Genomic DNA, 24,056 nt, shown 5'->3' with positions numbered 1-24,056 from the left:
GTTCATACTTGGTACAATGATGGCCTATGACCCTAGAAGTATGCTATGTTAGCCACAACCCCAGAGGTCAAAGTTCATATGCTTTAAAAAGCAAAATAGGTACGACCGGTTAACACAGTGTATCGCAATAGGTAGAATTTTGGTAGCTACCTGTATTTGCAATGATGAAGGCTTCAAATATACGTCACGACGTACAATGGGGTTAAGAGGTTAACCGCTTAAAGGGACAACATGTTTTGGGATTAAAGGGGTATTCTCCAGTCTGGTGGTGTTTCAGAGAGAATGAGGGTCTGATGGAGTATAAGAGAGAGTGATGGCTTGGTGGGGTATTAGAGAGAGTATGGGGCCAGCCTGGTGGAGTTTTATTTATAGAGCGAGTGTCTGGTGGAGTATAAGAGAGAGTGGGGGTCTGCTGGGGTATAAGAGAGAGTGAAGGTTTGGTAGGGTAGTGTGGGCCAGTCTGGTGGTGTTTTAGAGAGAGTGAGTGTATAGTGGGGTATAAGAGAGAGTGAAGGCTTGGTGGGGTATTAGAGAGAGTAGGGCCAGCCTGGTGGTGTTTTAGAGCGAGTGAGTGTCTGGTGGAGTATAAGAGAGAATGAGGGTCTGGTGGGGTATTAGAGAGAGTATGGTCCAGTCTGGTGGTGTTTTAGAGCGATTGATGGTCTGATGGGGTATAAGAGAGAGTGAAGGCATGGTGGGGTATTAGAGAGAGTAGGGCCAGCCTGGTGGTGTTTTAGAGCGAGTGAGTGTCTGGTGGAGTATAAGAGAGAATGAGGGTCTGGTGGGGTGTTAGAGAGAGTGTGGGACACGGGCATAGATATTCGTGTTTGGTCAAACACAACTGTGGTTTCTAGTTGCACTTGTGATTAGCTGAAGCTTACTCGAGATAAGGTCAACCAGAAGAGTTGCAGTAACTCACATAATCATAATTATAGAGAAAAAAATGTAGTTGGAGTCGATGAGGTATAAAGGACTGAAGTAAATTTGAGAAGCTGTTTGAACACACAAAATATGAAGTGAAAGAAGGAAAAAATTAGGGTAAAGTCAGGTGAACTAAGGTAAAGTCAGTTTCAGATCTGGTGTCTATGGCTGGCTGGCTGTCATTTATGTATGTGTTAACTTGTGTTAAAAACGTTTCTCATATCTGGTGTCTATATTGTGTATCGGGTGCTCTAAATTCAAAATACTGCTAGACAAAACTCAAAATATAGGGTATCACAGCAAAAGGGCTCATACAAATAAATCGGCAGATGCGATTCACTTCTCATTTTGACAGTGAAGATTTTATCGAAAACTTCAAAAACTGAAAAGTTTAACTTGGTGCTGACGTAAATATGATTTTTGGCGTATTTTACTTTTTTTACTTACCCGCGATGCAAATGGTCCTGAAACTATTGGCTTTATTAAGGGCTGCAACAACACAAAACGTTTCCGACATTATTCGTAAAAGGTTAGAAAAGGTTGCCAGAAAACGTTTAAGTGTTGGGTTATACGCGTATAAAGGGTAAATAAAAGGTATACAACGTTTTCATAACATTCAAAAACATTTTTGAAAACTAACTGCAAAATATTCTAATAAAATATTATTTAAGTGTTCACAAAATATTTGGCCAAAAAATGTTGGCAAAAATATTTTATAATATCATTTTGACAACATTTTTAAGTGTTATTATACGGTAGCTTGTTTTCATACAAAACGTTTTAAATAACGTTTTGTGTTTGCTGGGGGGGGGGGGGCTCGACCATCCCAACGCCAGTCACAGAAACGGATGTTATTTGAGGCAACTCCTTGAGATCGAATTTATACTTCTTTACTTTTATTTATTTATTTATTTATTTATTTATTTATTTATTTATTTATTTATTTATTTATTTATTTATTTATTTATTTATTTATTTATTTATTTGGCCCTTTTTTGTTATTAATTCATTCAAGTACCAACAACTCACACAATTCACTCATATGGTCCAATTTAATTCACCTCAATTCTGAATAAACCATGCGATGCTGTTTTATAAGACACTTTTCTTCAAAATAGTATCATATTCATCACTAGTGTCAACTTTCCACAATAAATGACACGAAATCCATTGTTCTTTTATTTACGATCCAAAGAAATATACCCATGCGGAGAAGATAAATTATCGAGGAAAGTATGTCATTTATCACGTTTAAGTTAATTTAATTTAAACATTCACAGAAATGTAGGTGGAATTGCTTCACGTGTCCTGAGTCACACGTGAAAGCGTATATGTGACCGTACACCACGAATGAGCCGTAAATATAGGTGGAATCACTTCACGTGTCCTGAGTCACACGTGAAAGCGTATATGTGACCGTACACCACGAATGAGCCGTAAATGTAGGTGGAATTGCTTCACGTGTCCTGAGTCACACGTGAAAGCGTATATGTGACCGTACACCACGAATGAGCCGTAAATTCGGCCCGGTCAATTTAGTTTTATTTCGTGTTTAGAAAATATATACCATAAGCTTTAAAATGGTATATTATTTGACTTCCTACGATATCCAGAAGCGGGGTTATGGTTTGTTGAACTTTGCTCCTTCAACAAAATTGTACCTTTTTTCGGTTCTACATGTGTCTCTTTTTCCACATTGCTGGTAATAAATATCAAACAGTCATAATTGGCGGTCATTTCAAATCATTCCCAAGTCAACGAGGTTCAGGAATGTCCCTTCTCTCATTGTTAATTGTTGGTTGTACACAACGCACTGCAGGGTCTATTTTTCTATTGTGTCCGATTTGAGCTCTGACATATTGGAAAATGTTGCCAATCAATATTCATGAGAGTGTACATTTGACGTCTAATTTTCGAAATTGGGAACTTGTTGGTAAGATGTGAAGTACATCTGACTGGGCGTTTTAATTACGTAACGCATAAAGGCATTGACATCATCGAATGGCTGCCTATAGTCCTGTTAGTGTTAGTCCTGTTAGTGTTAGGCCTATGTGAGGCTGTGTTTAGTTTCTATAATAATTATTATGCCTACATTAATTTATTTATCATTCCTTTCTTTTCCTTTCTCTGTACTTATTCTTTCCTTGCTGAAGTATCACTCCCTCTCTTCTCCCTTCCCTTCTCCATCCCCTCTTACTTTTTGTCCCCTCTCATTCCTATCATTTTCCTTATCTTTCTATTTATTTACTTCCATTTATTTATTTCTCTTAATTTCTTCCTCTTTCTCTCTTCCTCAAGTCCCCTATCATTCTCTACATCCCCTCATCCACCTCTTCCTCCCTCATCCCCTCCCAAGACCTCTCACAGAAGAGCCCCCCCCCCTCCGGGTACGCCACTGTTTATGCCAATCTCCTTCTTTAAATTAAATTAAATGTCAATTTGTGAAACAACTTTCATATAGGCCTATACCGGTACTAATTATTATATATATACGTAGCTATCACCATTATACAGTACTATAGACATGTGGACATGGCCGGCAGCCTTAATACATTCTGATGTGTAATCGATCAACAAGCGCATTCAATTGATTTAAATGAAGTCAGTGGGTGATAATGAACTGTACATCGACGGCTAATGTGTGCCTTTTGTGCTTACGGCTACTTAATTTCACCCTTGGGTTGTATGGGAACAAAAGGTACCTCTCGCTCGTGTAGGCGCTTTCACGTGACTTTCGTTTGATCACTTATTGACAGTAGCCTGCCTATTATAGCGTTAATACGCTGCCAGGTCAGTTACCGATTTAATGGCGGAAGCCCTTTGTCCCGAACAAAAGGTATCTCTCGATGAATAGCGTGTCGGTAAATCAAATCGGCACAAAGGAACAATGCGTTACGTAATCTATTGCCACTCTATGTTTATTAAAACCTCTTTGTTGGGAAGCACGGTGGTCCAATGGTTAGGGCGCGAGCTTCATAACCGAAAGGTTTGGGTTCGAGCCCCACCGCGGCCAGTGTGTGGCGTCCTTGGGCAAGACGGCTTAATTCCCAATTGCTTCACTTCACCCAGGTGTAAAATGGGGAGCTGCTGGGGGTAATCACAATCTAAGTCAGCTGAGAGTACCTGCGCATCAGTTGCGGACTTGTAGAAGCGGAAATGATTCTATTATATCCTAATGGCAGCGGAATAATGGTTGAAGTGGGCTGGTACTTAGGTGTAGCGCACGTTAAATCACCGACATTTATTTATTTATTTTATACATACCTAGACAAAATACAATGCTTTGTAACCCACCACTTGAACAGGATTTGGCCAAAGCAAACAAAGAGCAGAGTTATTTAAGAATTTTATAGAAATAGGTAGAAGCTTATTATCCTCTTCAACAATAGCATTATTGATTGTCAAAATGAGATACATGTCGCACCAACTTGAGGTACCTATGAAAACGACATTCATGCACATTTTACACTGTAACTCAGAATACAATTTAAGATATTTACGGCTCATTCGTCGTGTACGGTCACATATTGCAGTGGTCTACTTGTTCTCTGGGCGGATGTATCATACAACGTATTGGTAAAGACAATTTCACCACGGATTATCTGTTGTGGCGAGACACAAAACCAAAACCCCACATAGTTTGATAGATATATTGTTTAGCATTTTCCATACTATTCTTGTGAGTAACAAACATAACTGGCACTGATTCAGAGGTTCTTGAGAACGCCCTTTTTATATTAAACCGGTTTGCTATAGCCCTACTATAGGGCCTTTTAAACACACTATATCCGAGAAGCGCTAAAACCCACTAACCGCTCGACGCTCCACCCGTTTTTTCTGGGGAATAACAATCACTGGGTTTAGCAGTTCCCTGGATATAGCCAGGTTTTATGATATAGCATGGTTTTGGATCACCACGGTCAAAAGGCCCTACTAGTAGGGCTAGTTTGCTACCGGGTTTCCTCATATCAAAGTTAAGGTTTCTAGTAGGGGTGCCTATGTGTGACAAAGTCCTTGATGTGTGTCGTCCATAATGCATCCGCTCTATCAACACGCATAATAGATCTCATTCTGAATCTGCACTTAATCCAGATTGTTTTAGTCCAGATCCAGATTTAAAAGACATCGTGTAGAATCTTTCATCGTGTTTTTGGTCATCAAGTCGCAGTAATTACAAGTAACAGGTTAATTTACACTCCCTATCGACTAGCACCTGTAATATCCCAGGATGATGTTATCAGCTATGTCATGTGCTATCTAGCGAACTAAAGCCACTGGTGGCTGGCTGGCTGGTGGCTAGCTTCGTCATCTTATCAACATCGTTTCCTTATCGACTAGTTGTACGCCAATAGCCAAGAGAGATGGTGCATGTGAGCGTAGTATAGAAAGTTTTCCAGGCGCTGGCACACCTTAAACTACAGATTATGCTATGCATGAATTGTGGACGTCTTTAGATCCCCAGCTTAGATCGTGTGTACATGGTATAGATAGTGACGTACCTATTAACGTGTTTAATACAAACCCCATTTAACTACAGTAAAGTTAGTTGCACAGCCAAATGTTTACTTTGACTTTCGATCGAAGCATCATTTTTTAATGTAATGTTTTACATGGCCACGATGCATCGGGAAAAAGTAACGAAATTTCATCACCATATTCATCATAGGTACTCATAGAGAGAGAAGTTCATGCCAAATTGTCATTTTGATAGATACAAATTAGGGAGGAGTTTATAGGATGGAGATGTGCTGATACTTGGACCATACCATCCTCCTCTAAATAGGTTGACTGAAATAAGTATTGACATTGAGGGTGCTCAGTGGTGTCATCTTTTTGACAACGTTGTCACGCATCCACACACATGAGGGCATTGTAGAGTAATGTGTTAACATGAGAAAGTGTAGCGCCCTTGTGTTTCATCTGGCCCGTCTTTCCTGGTTGCAATAACTTCCAATATTGTCTATAGTTATGATAGTGATGGCATGGCCGAGCTATATTTGGAATATTATAATTATTTTAGGGTGAAGGAAGATGGTTCGTCATTTTTGGTCAAGGTCAATGACCTTCTTGACTACACTTCCACCTGATGAAGAGTTTAACACTACCACTGCTTCTCTTTTGATTTAGATGACTTACTATATTATTCAAAAGTATGACTTATAGTTTACACAATCAATCCCAGTACTGGTGGCACAGTGATAATCCATTGACCCGATGCATGGGATGTGATTGGGGTGGGTGCTTGTATGTCTGAAAGTAACCTATTGAAATAAATCCATTTTGCGAGGGCATCCAAAAACAGGAAAGTCTACCTTGATGCTGTCCTTGCTCATACACTGAGTGAAAAATAACTAATTTACTTTAATTGTTGTCTTGAGTATTGATTGTATTGATGTGGTGGATGGGGTGTGTGTGATATATGGGGGTGTGTGGGAAGTGGTATGTGAGATTTAATTGATTTAATTAACACTGATGCATTTTGCGAGGGCATCCGGAAACAGGAAAGTCTACCTTGATGCTGTCCATGCTTAAAGTTTAAAATAACTGATTTACTTTAATTGTGGTCTTGAGTTGATTGTATTGATGTGGTGGGTGGGTGGGTGGGATATATGGGTGTGTGGGGAGATTTAATTAATTTGATTAACACTGATGCATTTTGCGAGGGAATCCTCTATAGCAGGAAAGTCTACCTTGATGCTGTCCATGCTAGTACATTGAAACCGGTTTACTTATGCGTTTAATTATTGATCGGTGTATATGGGGGTTGTTGGTTGGGTGAGTAGGGGTATGTGGGTGTATATGAGACGTGATGGGGTGAGTGGGTCGGGGTGTCACCATGACCATAGTGACATATCAACTTAAATCCATTTTGTGAGAGCATCCACAAACAGGAAAGTCTACCTTGATGCTGTCCTTGTTAAGCTACAGGGTGTCCCAAAAGTCTCGATACCTTTTTAAACCTTTGTATCTTTAAGAAGAAATGGTATACAAAAAATATGAAAACATATTTGGAAAGAAGACACTTGGGCAATTTTTTGGTACCAAACTTGCCCCTTTTGTGCCTCCTACTTAAAAATAATGTTAGATGAATGTATAGGCACATAACGCGTAGTACCATACAGCAGTCATTCCTTTTCTGAACATTCACAGATATTCTTGGGCTTGCTGATACAGCACGTCTTACTTTATCAATATTTCGTGTATCGCCTTGTCTTCCTACGTCCATAGCGCACTAAATCACATACTGATCCTGTCTTAAAGAATTTGTTGACAATGTTTGTATGCAGCATTTTGATGGTGCTCGAGCATGTCCAAATAAGATAATGAGATAATGTTCGTTGAACTTCTTTTGAGTAAGTTTGACCGATTTCGTTTCGGCATAAAACCAAAGAATGTGAATTTGTTGTTGAATATTGTAAGTCATGTTGATACAACGCCATTTATCACTTATTCGTGCATACAAAATGTCAGCCCTGTGCAAAAACAAACCGCTTGAATGCGCTTGAATGGAATGGGGGGGTAGCAGAGCAAAACAATGGTTTCAACAGGACGGTGCGACTCCACACACAGCCAAAGTGACTCTCCAGTGGCTTGAAAATCGTTTCCATGAGAAGATCATGTTCCTCAAAACTGATCAAACTTGGCCACCTCATTCTCCGGATTTAAGTCAACCTGATTTTTTTCTGTGGGGTTATCTCAAAGTCCGAGTGTATAGCACCTCGCAGCATACCCGACTTGAAGGAAAACATAAAGAGTGAGATAAGAAAACTTGAAAGAGTTGAAAGAGACACTTGCAGAAGCGTCATTCAGTACTTCACCGTCAGAGTACGCGAGTGTGCGAATTTATATGATGGACATCTTGAACATATTCTGAATAGACTACTTGCAAAACAAAAAAAAGTCCAAACTACGGAAGAACAAAATAAAAATAATGTGAAGTTGTTGGGAATAGTGTTTCAATTTGACAATGTTCCTGGTGATTTGTTCCCATTAACCATTTTTGCATAATGCGCTATATTCATGCATAATGTCTTCTGACTTAGCATGAAAAGGGGAGTTTCAATGTGACAATTCAGTAATGATCAACTCAATCAAAACATTATAAAATCCTTGAGATAAGGAAAATTACTTTACCAAGTCACTTTGTTAGGATTGTGAGCAAATGCAGAAGAGGGTGTTAATTTGACAATTCGTTTGCATTTAATTAAGTGTTTTTGTTTCTCCGGTTGAAAGAACGATTTTCCAATATGATAAACATTTGCTCGTATCTTCATACTACAACATGCAAATATTAGCAAGTTTGGTACCAAAAAATTGCCCAAATGTCCTCTTTCTAAATATGTTTTCATATTTTCTGTATACTATTTCTTCTTAAAGATACAATGGTTTAAAAAGGTATCGAGACTTTTGGGACACCCTGTATAATACATTGAAATTGATTTAATTTAATTCGTAACTGAGCATTGGTTGTCGGGGTGTGTTGGTGGGGGGTGTGAGGGGGTGTGTGTGAGTAGGGGTGAGCGTGTGGGGTGGGAGTGATAGTAATCTAATTAAAACTGATACATTTTGCGAGGGCATCCTGAAACAGGAAAGTCTACCTTGATGATGTTCTTGCTAATACATTGAAACCGGCTTACTTATCATGCACATGTGGTTATAGGTATTGAGTTGTGTGTGTGGGGGGTGGAGGGTGTGTATACCTTTCATAAAAATAACATGTATACCAAAATGTTGATAAAGAACGAGTACAGCATATACCCGTAGTATGTTGTTTGTTAATTTGTAGTGCATTTTGTTTAAGTCTGTTTACTATTTCTTTCCTTCTATCTTTCTTTCTTTCTTTCTTTCTTTCTTTCTTTCTTTCTTTCTTTCTTTCTTTCTTTCTTTCTTTCTTTCTTTCTTTCTTTCTTTCTTTCTTTCTTTCTTTTTCTTTCTTTCTTTCTTTCTTTCTTTCTTTCTTTCTTTCTTTCTTTCTTTCTTTCTTTCTTTCTTTCTTTCTTTCTTTCTTTCTTTCTTTCTTTCTTCAATATTTTCATTCGGCTAATTCTCGACTTGAAAATCATTATGTCTCAATTTCCACTTGCGCCGTGTTCTCAGTATAAAGCGCTTTTACATCTTTGTACAGATAGATACATAGATACATAGATACTTCATTCTCAAATCTTGTTAAATTTTGTATGTTATAGATAAGTACACATACTAAGGTAATACATTTGATTTCGTTTTATTTCCAGCAAGTTAAGCTTTCATGCATCCAAAGTGACATGGATGAATTGCGGCATATAGGTCAGCTGAACTGTCCACGCAGGTTAAATTAAAGTCATGACAACAACTTTTTCAATTGAATTTATCTTGATGCCTTCGGTGTATCTGTGTCGTTTCAAATACTCGACTTGGATTTGTGATTACCCCTCAGCACATTCGTGTTATTGTTTCTATAAACCTGAATTCTGTCTCGATTCAATCTCCAATCTGTTGAGTATCAAATCCGTATGGACTATATTGTGTATACCCGTGAAGACATCGGGAATTATTGATATGCACAGCCTGTCGTCTTTTTTGACGGAATTACTTTTAGTGTAATCTGCACATGTGACAAATGATTGCCACAAATGACAGCGACCTGTATTCATGCAATTCCAAATTAGTAATACTGACAAGATGAAGTTATTAACAAAAATTTACAACACTTGATATTGGATGTGACAATGGATTTGGGCTCTTAGGGCCCACTGCTGTAGATAATATGGGAAATAACATAAGACATTCTATAAGAAATACAAAAGCCTTTAACAGGAATATGTACTGCTCTGATCAGTGATTTAAAGTAAGCAGAGTTACTAGTATTTGTTCGAAAATGTTGAAAATTCAAAGCACCATATATACAGTCGAAAACCATTTGACCCTATAGGAGTAGGACGGCAAAAGATTGAAAATTCAATCTTTTTGATTGGATATTCAATCGGGTAATTTAAGAGAGAGAGAGAGAGATAATAATAAACAGAAAAGCAGAATATTCTCCTCTTTATCAACATCATTGGCGCTAAAGTTTTGAAACCTATAGACAAATACCGCTCTAAAATTGACGTGACGAAATAGAACTTGACACACGAAGTCCTAGACAGATAGCACAGTGGGTAGATGGAAAAGATATACACGCATGCTCATCTATCAGGACGCAGTTCGTACACCCTGATATGTTTGTGTATTTATATATGACCTTTGACTATGCTGGGTACAAAAACTCATACTGCATAACTTAAGGTCACATTTTGAGATACGTTTCTAAATGAGGAATGAGCTTTGCCGCTGAAGTGAGACTATTAAATGTAGCCGAAAACGTCAAAGTAGAAGAATGGATTAGACAATTTGAAATAGTTGGTTAAAAAGCTTTAGAAGTCTAAACACTGCATTGCCTATGAAGTGTAATATACCGGTGTCCTTTGAAAGCTTAGGCAAAGATATTAATCATACCGAAGGTCGTGCTAAGAGAAAAAATTGATCGTGTGAATTGATCTGGTTATAACCCTTAAAACAGAACGATCACCCTCTGTAATATTTTACTAAATTGGAAAAATATTAGTATACATTGTACACTGGGCCTACTACACTTGCACAACGCTTGCACTTTATGAACAAATGGTATTGTTATATTTCAGCAAAATATGAGATAAACACAATGTGACTCATAGAAATAAATGGGTATACTTTGCAATGTCATTAAGTCTTTCTCCTCCTACCCTTTCTAATTGAATTTTATTATCCAGTGACACTAGAGCTCCATAAATGATGTTTTAGAGCGGTACTTTGGAGCTGCCGCTTAGCGATAACAGTGTCTTGTCTACCTATCTGATTTGTGTACAAACCTCATCCATCCTGCCTCATTGTATTAAACAGCAAAGAAAACAAATTGATGCACTAAAATTATTATCAATCTTGTCATTCTAGATATAATGGTGGCATCTTTCAATATGAAAACAACTCCATCATTTAGTTGTGCTATTGCTGGTGATACTTTATCACTGGCCACGGTCGTCATAAAAGATTTCCGATTTTGGCGCCAGACGAGCGTGAAACCGACAAACAACATCGTTCTTAGAGACCACGGTTCTTATAAACGTAACATGGAAATCAAAATGGACGTAAAATATAAATAGTATGATTATCTTTTGTGTAACTGTAAGTACAATGCACTTACAATGACCTTGGTTATCTGACAAAGACCTTGGTCATCAGCATGGTGCTATCACGGCACTAAAAAACATATAGCCCTATAGATCATATACCGTTATTCCGCACTATTTCATATTGGTATCTGTACTTTGGCAGTCACTTTTTGTTTTAAATTGCACTGCCCGTTTTATTTTCCATAATCTTATTTTCCATAATCTTACTTTCCGAGAGAATTCAAATACCACCTTTTCTGAACGTACCCCAACGTGTATCCATTCACATACCATGCATACGCGCTGGTGTGATAGTCCTATTATATAGCAATAGTCATAGTAGTGCAGTCTTTCCTGCTATCGGATCGCCTATTAATTGCATGATAATAACACATGTGAAATGTGAATCACATGGCACATGGAATAGTATCTTTCTTAGTACTAAATTCCAAATATGAACACTTTCTGACAGCTCCATCCTTTGAAATGACGTACACATAATTTTCTATTGTTGTTTTTCCAATAACTGGATTGCCTATATCGTGAATCGAAAGTGGTTTATTTTGAATTTACCATTCATTAATGTCCTCCTTCTATTTTATCATCTATGTTTTAAGAAATGTTTTCAGATTTTCATAAATTTACCATTTCCAACAGCTCCATCCTTTAAAATGAAATCTATAATATTGTCTTTCCAATAACCGGATCGCATTCATTCTTGTATACTCAAATAAACACTTTTGTGTGTTTTTGTTCAATCACGCATGTTATTGTTTATTCTTGCACACAATAGTCATATAAATGAAGATATGTTCCCATGTTATAACCCATATGTATGTGCTCATAACATTTTCCCAAGCACCTGATTTCATACAAAGTTTTTGTCCCCATAATTTTGTTCTGGTGTCGTTTTTTCCAATGACTGGATCGCCAATTTCTTGTGCTATATAGAACTATTGTGGACATGTGTTTTATAAAAAAAAAACACTTCTTTATTGCTCATTCCTGTACCATTAAAATCATGTACCCTTTACGACATACGAGCGCATTATGTGATGTGATCTGTAAAAAAACCCTTCACATAACATTATCCTACTTTGATTTATAAACATATTATTTTTCAATCATTCTTTCTCAACTTAAAATTGATGTTGAAGTCATGAGTATACAAAAGAGTTCTAAATGTCCACGTTTTTTACACAAATTAAAAATGTCACCCATGCATGAAAGGGTTTTCACAGATCACGTCACATTATGCCCTATCATTCTTAGAAAATTGCCTTTGGCTGTCTTGTATAATAGAACCCTCAAACATATGTCAAGAGAAAAGGGTTCTTGAAAATGGCAAGAATGTTTTACATACAAGAGTCATGGAGTTAAAGAACCTCTTACGTTCTACTGCAGTCTATAGTCCTAAGAGTCAACATTAGTTTAAAGTATATAAATACGTGGATTTTCCAATGTCAATGATGTCTCTATATTTTTCTAATGTCGTCTTTCCAATAACAGGATCTCCTATATAATTGAAGACCGAATTTAAAAAAAAACTAGTTTGCGTCTGACGTCAATGCAAAGGCGCGCCGTGATTGGTTGCTGACCTGCGCAGTACCGCATTTTTGGTCGTCATACGCAATAAGGCTTTTTAATTTGGTTTTCAATTATATTACTGGAATTATTGGAATGGAATGGAATGGAATATGGGTATAGATAAACATCATTATCAACAAAAATCGGTACTATGCGTTGTATTGGATTGATTTTATATATTCATTCACCTTGTCGTCACATCTTCAGTGTTTTACAATTTCGTTTGGAAAGTAACTTATTAAATTGCATTTCTATATTGTATTCAAAACTTAGTAATAATGACTGACTGCATACTCTTTTTAATAATTTCAGTACCAATTTTTGCTAGCATTTTCAACAAGCAAGGGCAACACATTGTAACACTTATAGTTGGTAAAACAGTGCACTCGGTGGACGAGGCAAAACGAACCACCATGCAGGCTATTTTAAGTACACTCGACCCTGATTACTTCGTGTTATATTGGGGATAGACATTATGTCAATTTTCATTTTTGAGAATAGATTATAAATGAAAAATGAACAAGAAGCCACCCCCGATATCACCTGTTTGGTGATACATCTCATGCCGGCAACAATAGCTAAATGACTGATGAGTCGTCAAGGGCCAGCAATTTTGTCAAAACTCGTACTTTTATTGAGTATGACTATACAATCACCTATTCAATACATTTTCTTTCTTTTATGCCTCGAGTCAACTAGTGCAATTAACAAACCACACAAATAAGATGCAATTATAGGAAAAATGATCGACTTTCGGTAATCATCACAAACCAAAATTGTTGACTTGAAATCCTAATCAATTTTACTATTCTCAAAGAAATCTATAATAATATATGATCATTTACTTCAAATGAGCATGTAAGGGTATGCCTTTTTTCGGTGCTTTAATACCTGGATATAATGACAGCATTGATGGATTCGTTTTGGCCCATTACGTATTAATTATCTTGGTGGTATCATGGTATGTAATTAGGCATTTTAACATGTTTTAAGTCAACATTCTGTTTTGGTATAATTTCATTGAAAGGGATATATGACACGTATAAACTTCTATGCCGTGTCATCTTTCATGTTTGCACCCTATTCGGTAATTACTGATACATGTACATGAGTGTAGACTTTAAATAATTTAGAACCCATTTTGTCTAAGAGTGTATCTATAGATACCACAAATACACTGTTGATGAAATTCTGTTATCTCAATGGCCAGTCATTTTTTGGAAGATTTTATTCCCAATGGATGTTGTCACAGGATGCTGCATATAAAACAATCCTGTTCTGAGAAGTTTACTTTTATAAGATTCCCCGGTAAGATTCGTCATTCCGATTTTGTAAATAACGAAACGAAACACATTTTGTATGACCTTCAAAATAATGAAACTGTTTCATATATTCGTTATTTTATTTTCCATTAACAGAGATGTATCATAATTCCGAAATAGGTACAATTTCGCATTTTGAAATGGTAAACCTGTGGAGCGGAGTAATAAATTATTACTATGAACTTTTCGGAATTATATCAAATTCGTGCAGAACAAACCATTTTATAGAAGTGTGGTACTGTATCAATGACCGCATACAAAGCTTTAAACAGAACCTTCTGCGTGTAGCATGTCGACCTATCGCATTTTGACATCAACTTTAGAGCAATGTCACTTTGTGGAAGAACTCAACCAGAAACTGATTCTGTAAACCTGAGATAAAAGTTATGTCGCCATCGATAAGCAACAGATCATGTTAACCAATGAAACGAATCTCTACTTTCGCACCGTAAAAACAAGCCAATCTATCGGCTACAAAGTTGTCGCGCGTCGCTGAAGCGATAGTGCTATAAAATCACAATATAGTATGAGAGTTTAAGTACACGTTATCAACATGGATAAGAAGACATGCATTTCATCAGTATTGAAATTATCAGTAGAAAGAGAATCCCTTGTAATTCCACTTTGTTAATTACTCGAGTTGTCAGAGTTTGAGTTAATCATTATTGGCGTTCATTTACTCTCGCTGCTCCCATATGCCTGCACAGTTTAGTGTTTTTGTCGTTGATATTTTCAAGTAATCACAACTCATTGCCAGTGTTCATCAAGACGTAAATTCTGAATAGGGTATTTGAACTTTCTTTAAACGGTTCTTCAAAGATTTTCTTAGGGTAGGGCGAATTTTATACATTCACTGCGCTGGTCGTTGTTAATGTACCGACCGACAGTCCGGTTCCAAGTGATGGTGGGTCTTGATAACTAGCATTTTGTGAAATCTTGATCGAGGTTTATCTATACTTTTAAGTGGCAAGCACTGCTTTTCATGAAGATTCATAAAATCCAATGGTTCAGTTCAAAACTTTGATTTTCGTAATTAGCATGACGTAGTGTTTCATCCAATCTTTTTCCACCTGTTTGTCAACATCCATTCTATCCCTCTGAGTTTTCCATATCTGATCAGTATCGATACTCACTTTTAGTAACTCAAACAAAAGACACGATACAAAACCAAACGTTATAGCAAGGTTTGTTAATATGCCTGTCAATCAAACCTAGTAACTCAACAAGCTGCCAATCAATGTGCGTAACGGGACAATTCGCCGTAAAAGTATATAGTTAAGTAACAGGATTACCATAGCAAGGTGAAACTATTTTTTAAATATCACTGTGTACTTTCACACGGCACCTCTGCATATGTCAAAGAACAGGGATAAAGACCTCGATCGTAATTCTAGAAGAATATTCATATCATTCTAATCACTCGCACCTGTAAGATTAGTATCTTTGAAAAGAGCGGTATTGTAATCAATCTATGATTGCAGACATATCGGTATTCGGGTGATGAGTGCATCCTGTTTTTAACATATTGCTATACATGGTTAATCCTGTTACATCATCACTTCTACGGCGAATAGGCATTTACGAAATTGTAATTAGCGATTATTATCCATAACAAAGGATTGGAATCAACCTAATGTCTTACTCCGGCTTTATGTTTGTCCTTTTTCCTTGTAACTGTATAAATAAGCGAACAAGTTTTTAATCTAAAATTCAGATAAAATGTGTGGTTGGCGGGGGTTGTTTGTTGGTGTGTTGTGGGCTGAGTGCATGGGGTGGGTAGGGGTGTGTGGGGGGTGATAAGGTGAGTGTGTTGTGATCAAGGCAGTTAAGCGAATGCCCTGGTGCCGTGTGTCATTACCGCTCATGCACTGATCAACCACACGATAAAAAAATTCGGGAAGCACCGTAAGAAAAATTGGCAAGTGGTGGCAAGAAAGTTTCGCACCACGTACGTCAAAGTTCACTTTTCAAAGGGCGAACTGTTGTTACGAAAATCAAAACGACTGGTAAAAAGTTCTACTAAATGACCTCAAAAGGTCAAATCTTCTCATTTCGTCTGTGAAAAATAAAATGACGAAATTGCAACAGTGACTGTCACCCTTACGAGTGAAAATACAGCTTATTTAGCCAGTGTCAACATGGGGTCCTCGGTTTGAATATTTTCCTAACATATTGGACTAACTCCACAGCTATATGGTTTTTCACAATATAACAGTAATGGAAAAAAACTGAAATTGTTCGTCATTTTTCGGCACAAAAATTTTTGCCGAAAAATGACGTCACGGACATAAACAACAATCTCCTAATTAGCATATGGTCGCCATTCCGCCAGCTAGCTCGTCCTGTGATTGGTCCTTTAGTTATCTAGTTTTTATTCTATATCGATGGTTGTGATAGATGAGTTGATGGGTACGTACGCGGGGTGTGTTAGCTGGTCTTCTGAGCCCAGATGAATCCTCAAAAAATGTGTTATCTTTACACCTGCTATAGGTGTGTGGGTATGCAGATAGGGGTGGGTCAACGAGTGTGTGGATGTGAATCTATTTTACTTTATTTTGGCCCGCCCCACAGCAAGGTGTTGAAACTCGGATGGCATAGAAATATTTTAAGCACGGATTTTTATTTTTTACTGCACAGATTTTTAATCTCACTGCACGAACGTGCCAGCGCCAGGAGGCACGTTGAAATAACTTCTGGATGGGTGTGTGGATGTGGGAGGGTGTATGGTATGTTATGCATTTTATAGATGCCTTCGAAAGCAAAATAAAGGGTACCTTGTGCTGATGTAATAAACAGTTAGGTGTATGTACTTTATTCATAAGGCATATTGGTTAGTGGAACTAAAATTAAATGTTCAGTTTCCACGATTTTACCACGCTGACGAGATACACATCTCCATGCATGATTCACTGGTCTTTTCAAAACTTTTTTGGCGGAAATTAACGAGCAACATGCCGCTCTTGCCGCAATTTCTGACTGACATGATTTATAAAATCGCAATGTCCGCTGTTCGTTCTCGAAAGTCAATAAAGAAAACCCGTAAATTATTGGAGTCATTGAAGTCTAAAGATGGTAATATACGACATCGTTTTATGTCACCCTGCCGTAACATCAAATCGGCATTGCAGACAGCTTTAAGATTTTATGAATCGTAAAACATCATAATTATACACAAACCTGTCGCCAGATGGTCTCTACCTAGAAACTCGGACATATTTAGTAAACACAATCATAAATATAATGGTACCCATTTCATAAATATCGTAAATTATAACTTCAGACAAATTTGGCAAATCAGACTATTAACACGAATATGGTACCGAATTATCGACTGTTCAGTGCCAGAAGTGGGTAAGTGCAATAGCTGCCATATGTAGCTGCCATATGTATGTGCATAATATATTGTGTGTAAATTGCCAAATGTTCCCGAAATCTTCACAGGGCAGCTATTGCACTTCCCACTTCTGGCAATGAGCAGTTGTTAAGCCCGTGTCCTCTTTCGCAATACAAAATATTAACACAATCTATATTATGCCTATCTGTGAATAATGCTCATTCAACTTTGTTCTCCGTTTTAAATGTTTGTAAAAGTAGTTTTAATGATGTACTTTGAAAACAGCAAAAGTTATCAAAAAAACACAATTCACAAAGCATTATGCACGGGCAGGTATGTGATTGCGTCATCATGCGAATAATCATTATTTTATGGTCGCGGAAAGATTGGTCGGCAAAGCTACACCTCGTGGCAAGGCAGGCCCGTGCATGAGTCTGGTGCATCCGGGGTCGGTGGTTCAAAACCGCACCCGAGAAAAAAGTCGAAGTCCTAGACAGATAGCACAGTGGGTAGATGGAAAAGATATACACGCATGCTCATCTATCAGGACGCAGTTCGTACACCCTGATATGTTTGTGTATTTATATATGACCTTTGACTATGCTGGGTACAAAAACTCATACTGCATAACTTAAGGTCACATTTTGAGATACGTTTCTAAATGAGGAATGAGCTTTGCCGCTGAAGTGAGACTATTAAATGTAGCCGAAAACGTCAAAGTAGAAGAATGGATTAGACAATTTGAAATAGTTGGTTAAAAAGCTTTAGAAGTCTAAACACTGCATTGCCTATGAAGTGTAATATACCGGTGTCCTTTGAAAGCTTAGGCAAAGATATTAATCATACCGAAGGTCGTGCTAAGAGAAAAATTGATCGTGTGAATTGATCTGGTTATAACCCTTAAAACAGAACGATCACCCTCTGTAATATTTTACTAAATTGGAAAAAATATTAGTATACATTGTACACTGGGCCTACTACACTTGCACAACGCTTGCACTTTATGAACAAATGGTATTGTTATATTTCAGCAAAATATGAGATAAACACAATGTGACTCATAGAAATAAATGGGTATACTTTGCAATGTCATTAAGTCTTTCTCCTCCTACCCTTTCTAATTGAATTTTATTATCCAGTGACACTAGAGCTCCATAAATGATGTTTTAGAGCGGTACTTTGGAGCTGCCGCTTAGCGATAACAGTGTCTTGTCTACCTATCTGATTTGTGTACAAACCTCATCCATCCTGCCTCATTGTATTAAACAGCAAAGAAAACAAATTGATGCACTAAAATTATTATCAATCTTGTCATTCTAGATATAATGGTGGCATCTTTCAATATGAAAACAACTCCATCATTTAGTTGTGCTATTGCTGGTGATACTTTATCACTGGCCACGGTCGTCATAAAAGATTTCCGATTTTGGCGCCAGACGAGCGTGAAACCGACAAACAACATCGTTCTTAGAGACCACGGTTCTTATAAACGTAACATGGAAATCAAAATGGACGTAAAATATAAATAGTATGATTATCTTTTGTGTAACTGTAAGTACAATGCACTTACAATGACCTTGGTTATCTGACAAAGACCTTGGTCATCAGCATGGTGCTATCACGGCACTAAAAAACATATAGCCCTATAGATCATATACCGTTATTCCGCACTATTTCATATTGGTATCTGTACTTTGGCAGTCACTTTTTGTTTTAAATTGCACTGCCCGTTTTATTTTCCATAATCTTATTTTCCATAATCTTACTTTCCGAGAGAATTCAAATACCACCTTTTCTGAACGTACCCCAACGTGTATCCATTCACATACCATGCATACGCGCTGGTGTGATAGTCCTATTATATAGCAATAGTCATAGTAGTGCAGTCTTTCCTGCTATCGGATCGCCTATTAATTGCATGATAATAACACATGTGAAATGTGAATCACATGGCACATGGAATAGTATCTTTCTTAGTACTAAATTCCAAATATGAACACTTTCTGACAGCTCCATCCTTTGAAATGACGTACACATAATTTTCTATTGTTGTTTTTCCAATAACTGGATTGCCTATATCGTGAATCGAAAGTGGTTTATTTTGAATTTACCATTCATTAATGTCCTCCTTCTATTTTATCATCTATGTTTTAAGAAATGTTTTCAGATTTTCATAAATTTACCATTTCCAACAGCTCCATCCTTTAAAATGAAATCTATAATATTGTCTTTCCAATAACCGGATCGCATTCATTCTTGTATACTCAAATAAACACTTTTGTGTGTTTTTGTTCAATCACGCATGTTATTGTTTATTCTTGCACACAATAGTCATATAAATGAAGATATGTTCCCATGTTATAACCCATATGTATGTGCTCATAACATTTTCCCAAGCACCCGATTTCATACAAAGTTTTTGTCCCCATAATTTTGTTCTGGTGTCGTTTTTTCCAATGACTGGATCGCCAATTTCTTGTGCTATATAGAACTATTGTGGACATGTGTTTTATAAAAAAAAAACACTTCTTTATTGCTCATTCCTGTACCATTAAAATCATGTACCCTTTACGACATACGAGCGCATTATGTGATGTGATCTGTAAAAAAACCCTTCACATAACATTATCCTACTTTGATTTATAAACATATTATTTTTCAATCATTCTTTCTCAACTTAAAATTGATGTTGAAGTCATGAGTATACAAAAGAGTTCTAAATGTCCACGTTTTTTACACAAATTAAAAATGTCACCCATGCATGAAAGGGTTTTCACAGATCACGTCACATTATGCCCTATCATTCTTAGAAAAATTGCCTTTGGCTGTCTTGTATAATAGAACCCTCAAACATATGTCAAGAGAAAAGGGTTCTTGAAAATGGCAAGAATGTTTTACATACAAGAGTCATGGAGTTAAAGAACCTCTTACGTTCTACTGCAGTCTATAGTCCTAAGAGTCAACATTAGTTTAAAGTATATAAATACGTGGATTTTCCAATGTCAATGATGTCTCTATATTTTTCTAATGTCGTCTTTCCAATAACAGGATCTCCTATATAATTGAAGACCGAATTTAAAAAAAAAAACTAGTTTGCGTCTGACGTCAATGCAAAGGCGCGCCGTGATTGGTTGCTGACCTGCGCAGTACCGCATTTTTGGTCGTCATACGCAATAAGGCTTTTTAATTTGGTTTTCAATTATATTACTGGAATTATTGGAATGGAATGGAATGGAATATGGGTATAGATAAACATCATTATCAACAAAAATCGGTACTATGCGTTGTATTGGATTGATTTTATATATTCATTCACCTTGTCGTCACATCTTCAGTGTTTTACAATTTCGTTTGGAAAGTAACTTATTAAATTGCATTTCTATATTGTATTCAAAACTTAGTAATAATGACTGACTGCATACTCTTTTTAATAATTTCAGTACCAATTTTTGCTAGCATTTTCAACAAGCAAGGGCAACACATTGTAACACTTATAGTTGGTAAAACAGTGCACTCGGTGGACGAGGCAAAACGAACCACCATGCAGGCTATTTTAAGTACACTCGACCCTGATTACTTCGTGTTATATTGGGGATAGACATTATGTCAATTTTCATTTTGAGAATAGATTATAAATGAAAAATGAACAAGAAGCCACCCCGATATCACCTGTTTGGTGATACATCTCATGCCGGCAACAATAGCTAAATGACTGATGAGTCGTCAAGGGCCAGCAATTTTGTCAAAACTCGTACTTTTATTGAGTATGACTATACAATCACCTATTCAATACATTTTCTTTCTTTTATGCCTCGAGTCAACTAGTGCAATTAACAAACCACACAAATAAGATGCAATTATAGGAAAAATGATCGACTTTCGGTAATCATCACAAACCAAAATTGTTGACTTGAAATCCTAATCAATTTTACTATTCTCAAAGAAATCTATAATAATATATGATCATTTACTTCAAATGAGCATGTAAGGGTATGCCTTTTTTCGGTGCTTTAATACCTGGATATAATGACAGCATTGATGGATTCGTTTTGGCCCATTACGTATTAATTATCTTGGTGGTATCATGGTATGTAATTAGGCATTTTAACATGTTTTAAGTCAACATTCTGTTTTGGTATAATTTCATTGAAAGGGATATATGACACGTATAAACTTCTATGCCGTGTCATCTTTCATGTTTGCACCCTATTCGGTAATTACTGATACATGTACATGAGTGTAGACTTTAAATAATTTAGAACCCATTTTGTCTAAGAGTGTATCTATAGATACCACAAATACACTGTTGATGAAATTCTGTTATCTCAATGGCCAGTCATTTTTTGGAAGATTTTATTCCCAATGGATGTTGTCACAGGATGCTGCATATAAAACAATCCTGTTCTGAGAAGTTTACTTTTATAAGATTCCCCGGTAAGATTCGTCATTCCGATTTTGTAAATAACGAAACGAAACACATTTTGTATGACCTTCAAAATAATGAAACTGTTTCATATATTCGTTATTTTATTTTCCATTAACAGAGATGTATCATAATTCCGAAATAGGTACAATTTCGCATTTTGAAATGGTAAACCTGTGGAGCGGAGTAATAAATTATTACTATGAACTTTTCGGAATTATATCAAATTCGTGCAGAACAAACCATTTTATAGAAGTGTGGTACTGTATCAATGACCGCATACAAAGCTTTAAACAGAACCTTCTGCGTGTAGCATGTCGACCTATCGCATTTTGACATCAACTTTAGAGCAATGTCACTTTGTGGAAGAACTCAACCAGAAACTGATTCTGTAAACCTGAGATAAAAGTTATGTCGCCATCGATAAGCAACAGATCATGTTAACCAATGAAACGAATCTCTACTTCTCGCACCGTAAAAACAAGCCAATCTATCGGCTACAAAGTTGTCGCGCGTCGCTGAAGCGATAGTGCTATAAAATCACAATATAGTATGAGAGTTTAAGTACACGTTATCAACATGGATAAGAAGACATGCATTTCATCAGTATTGAAATTATCAGTAGAAAGAGAATCCCTTGTAATTCCACTTTGTTAATTACTCGAGTTGTCAGAGTTTGAGTTAATCATTATTGGCGTTCATTTACTCTCGCTGCTCCCATATGCCTGCACAGTTTAGTGTTTTTGTCGTTGATATTTTCAAGTAATCACAACTCATTGCCAGTGTTCATCAAGACGTAAATTCTGAATAGGGTATTTGAACTTTCTTTAAACGGTTCTTCAAAGATTTTCTTAGGGTAGGGCGAATTTTATACATTCACTGCGCTGGTCGTTGTTAATGTACCGACCGACAGTCCGGTTCCAAGTGATGGTGGGTCTTGATAACTAGCATTTTGTGAAATCTTGATCGAGGTTTATCTATACTTTTAAGTGGCAAGCACTGCTTTTCATGAAGATTCATAAAATCCAATGGTTCAGTTCAAAACTTTGATTTTCGTAATTAGCATGACGTAGTGTTTCATCCAATCTTTTTCCACCTGTTTGTCAACATCCATTCTATCCCTCTGAGTTTTCCATATCTGATCAGTATCGATACTCACTTTTAGTAACTCAAACAAAAGACACGATACAAAACCAAACGTTATAGCAAGGTTTGTTAATATGCCTGTCAATCAAACCTAGTAACTCAACAAGCTGCCAATCAATGTGCGTGTAACGGGACAATTCGCCGTAAAAGTATATAGTTAAGTAACAGGATTACCATAGCAAGGTGAAACTATTTTTTAAATATCACTGTGTACTTTCACACGGCACCTCTGCATATGTCAAAGAACAGGGATAAAGACCTCGATCGTAATTCTAGAAGAATATTCATATCATTCTAATCACTCGCACCTGTAAGATTAGTATCTTTGAAAAGAGCGGTATTGTAATCAATCTATGATTGCAGACATATCGGTATTCGGGTGATGAGTGCATCCTGTTTTTAACATATTGCTATACATGGTTAATCCTGTTACATCATCACTTCTACGGCGAATAGGCATTTACGAAATTGTAATTAGCGATTATTATCCATAACAAAGGATTGGAATCAACCTAATGTCTTACTCCGGCTTTATGTTTGTCCTTTTTCCTTGTAACTGTATAAATAAGCGAACAAGTTTTTAATCTAAAATTCAGATAAAATGTGTGGTTGGCGGGGGTTGTTTGTTGGTGTGTTGTGGGCTGAGTGCATGGGGTGGGTAGGGGTGTGTGGGGGGTGATAAGGTGAGTGTGTTGTGATCAAGGCAGTTAAGCGAATGCCCTGGTGCCGTGTGTCATTACCGCTCATGCACTGATCAACCACACGATAAAAAAATTCGGGAAGCACCGTAAGAAAAATTGGCAAGTGGTGGCAAGAAAGTTTCGCACCACGTACGTCAAAGTTCACTTTTCAAAGGGCGAACTGTTGTTACGAAAATCAAAACGACTGGTAAAAAGTTCTACTAAATGACCTCAAAAGGTCAAATCTTCTCATTTCGTCTGTGAAAAATAAAATGACGAAATTGCAACAGTGACTGTCACCCTTACGAGTGAAAATACAGCTTATTTAGCCAGTGTCAACATGGGGTCCTCGGTTTGAATATTTTCCTAACATATTGGACTAACTCCACAGCTATATGGTTTTTCACAATATAACAGTAATGAAAAAAACTGAATTGTTCGTCATTTTTCGGCACAAAAATTTTGCCGAAAAATGAC

Source organism: Amphiura filiformis, chromosome 15, assembly GCF_039555335.1.
Source record: "Amphiura filiformis chromosome 15, Afil_fr2py, whole genome shotgun sequence".
Taxonomy (NCBI): domain Eukaryota; kingdom Metazoa; phylum Echinodermata; class Ophiuroidea; order Amphilepidida; family Amphiuridae; genus Amphiura; species Amphiura filiformis.
The sequence above is the reverse complement of the archived record's forward strand: the minus strand, read 5'-3'. Positions refer to the sequence as shown.